This window comes from Mastomys coucha, unplaced genomic scaffold (assembly GCF_008632895.1).
Source record: "Mastomys coucha isolate ucsf_1 unplaced genomic scaffold, UCSF_Mcou_1 pScaffold16, whole genome shotgun sequence".
In the NCBI taxonomy this organism is placed as follows: domain Eukaryota; kingdom Metazoa; phylum Chordata; class Mammalia; order Rodentia; family Muridae; genus Mastomys; species Mastomys coucha.
The window spans coordinates 37,827,612-37,829,970 of record NW_022196898.1 but is presented as its reverse complement, the minus strand read 5'-3'; the positions used below and the strand labels follow the sequence as shown (position 1 = coordinate 37,829,970).

General features: G+C 45.9%; 2 protein-coding genes across 6 annotated transcripts in view; one reads left to right on the top strand and one right to left on the bottom strand.

Moving 5' to 3' along the window:
• Positions 1-2,359, bottom strand: part of Ash1l (ASH1 like histone lysine methyltransferase) — a 126,688-nt gene that overhangs the window by 123,731 nt on the left and 598 nt on the right. For 2 of the 4 annotated variants that reach the window (XM_031374436.1, XM_031374434.1), the window contains exon 1: positions 2,137-2,353. The exons of the other annotated variants lie outside the window; for them this stretch is intronic. The gene's annotated coding sequence lies outside the window, so the exon portion shown is untranslated. Of the gene's footprint in view, positions 1-2,136; positions 2,354-2,359 lie in introns of those variants that run through there. 4 annotated transcript variants of the gene reach the window in all.
• Positions 1,907-2,359, top strand: part of Dap3 (death associated protein 3) — a 32,390-nt gene continuing 31,937 nt past the window's right edge. Inside the window, exon 1 of one of the 2 annotated variants that reach the window (XM_031374440.1) lies at positions 1,907-1,979. The gene's annotated coding sequence lies outside the window, so the exon portion shown is untranslated. Of the gene's footprint in view, positions 1,980-2,029; positions 2,165-2,359 lie in introns of those variants that run through there. The other variant, XM_031374442.1, reaches the window with a different exon arrangement.

Sequence of the window (2,359 nt, the reverse complement as noted above, 5' to 3'; positions counted from 1 at the left end):
AGAGAGAGAGAGAGAGAGAGAGAGAGAGAGAGAGAAGCCATCAGCAGAGACTGGGAAAAGGTGCCAGACAACCTAGAGCTAGAGTTATAAGCAGTTATGAGAAACCTTCGGTTCCTGGAACCCAGGTCCTGTGGAGGAGCAGTGAGTGTTCTTAACTTACTGCTTACTGCTGAGCCTTATCTCCAGCCCCTTGTTTTGTTTGCTGAGATAAGGTCTCCTATAACCAGGGCTGACCTTAAACTTAATGTGAAGCATAGAAAAGAGCTTGAACTCATAATCCTCCTGCCTCAGCCTCCAGAATGTTAGAATTACAAATGTGTGAGACCACATTCAGACTGAATGGCTTTTAAAAAAGGTTTGGTGGTTTCAATTCCACAGATTTATTTGCTCTCTCAGTATGTTCACAGCTCCCCTCTTAATTATCCCTATCTATTTCAACCAGTAATCAACAGATCTTGATAATTCTTACCCCAAGACGGGGGTCAATTATTAGGTATCCAATAATATTTTTATTGGATGAATTAAAAAAGATCCTGTCTCTGGCAGAAATAAAGTCAAGCTAGGAGTGTGGTTCTTTGGTAAAATGCTTGCTAGAAGGATTAATCCCCCCAACCACTGAGGGCAGGGGGGTGGACATCAAACCAACCAGCCACAAACAACAGCCACACCAATAGAAAGTAGGCTGTGGAGGCATTTTAACTTTCATACATACTAAACTGTCAGAAGTGCCCTGCTTGCTCTGTAAACAAAATGAAATTATAAATACCTATGTCATATAGGACAGTGTATATTCTATACATGCTTGACACTTTAAGTTCTCCCAAGTGTAATCTAACCAATCATATTTACCTTCTTTCCAAATACACTTGTATTTGGCAATAACAATCTCCTGAGGCACTATGATATGGACAATACATTACTAACTTAGTAATCAAACTATCCCAACATTGCCACTAATTTAACACATGACCTTGGAAAAGTACTTCTTTAGGCCCGGATTTCCTATAATTTTCACGGTTTTAGGTTTACAAAAAACTTGAAAGGCCGGACTATGGTGGCGCAAGCCTTTGATCCCAGCACTTGGGAGGCAGAGGCAGGCAGATTTCTCAGTTCGAGGCCAGCCTGGTCTACAGAGTAGTCCAGGACAGCTAGGGCTATACAGAGAAACCTTGTCTCGGAAAACCAAACCAACCAACCAAACAAACAAACAAACCTGAAATAGTATTCTGAATATAAAAACGTTATGCTAACATAAGTGCTATAAATCCACATGGCCCAAAACAACTCCCTTTATTCTCAGTCTGATATTGATCATCACTCTGAGGATGAAGTTCTGGGCTTTCATATTTACACAACTGACTCTATTCAAAGGCACAGACTAATAAGTCAAGTTTCTCCCCTTCCTGATCTAAGTACGAATGCTGTATTATCATACTAATCATACTAATGCCAAAATACCTGCACATTTATCGACCTAGAGGACACGTCCCAGCATTTGTTTTTAAATAAGCTAACTTATAAAGGGAACTTCCCCAAATACAGGCAAACTCTTCATGAGCACTTTCCATCCTCGCATATACACATATAAACATAGTAGCTATAAACCAACAAACCATCTGGTCTTCAAGACACAAAACATTTCTTTCCAAGTAGAAACTAACCAGTGACATTTATTAAACTTATTAACACTCGAATCACTATGTCGTGTCTGCCTATATTTCCGCCTTTAAAGAACACCACAGATCTCGTACAGGTAAACTCACCGCTGAAGATCATCTCCCTTGTTACTTTTGTCCCTGACTTAAACAGACATAAACTGGATCTCGGGAGATGCTCCAATCGGGCCTACTACACAAACTAACCTGTCAGGGGCACAAGCGACTCCGCCTCCACTCGCTTACTTTTCCGTCCCCCTCCCCCCAAAACCAAGAGCCCGCTGGTCAGGGACACCCCGTCACCCCGCCTAGAGGGACTTCCCGGTAAGCTCAGGATCCCTTTCCCTCCTCTCCCCTCCCCCACCCTCACCCCGCTCTCCCGGAGGTCCAGGTCGGGGGTTGGGGGGTGACAGTGGATCGCGGGTAGCCGAGGAGAGACTACTTGGGGCCTTCAAAGGCCTGCTCACCCCGCACTACTCACCGTGTGAGGCCGAGAGCGCCGAGCGCAGGCGAGTGGGGAGAGAGGGTGGCAGCCTGGCGCCTCGGCTTCCCTGGGTCCACACCGTAACCCTCCCGCTTGTCAGGAGGCGGCCAGCGGGTGAGCGGGGCCGGCGGAAACGCGAAAGTGGAGAAGCCAAAGGCGTAGGTCGGAAAGGGGAGACCGAGAGAAGGCGGGTCCGGCAACCGAGACCGGGATCGTCTTC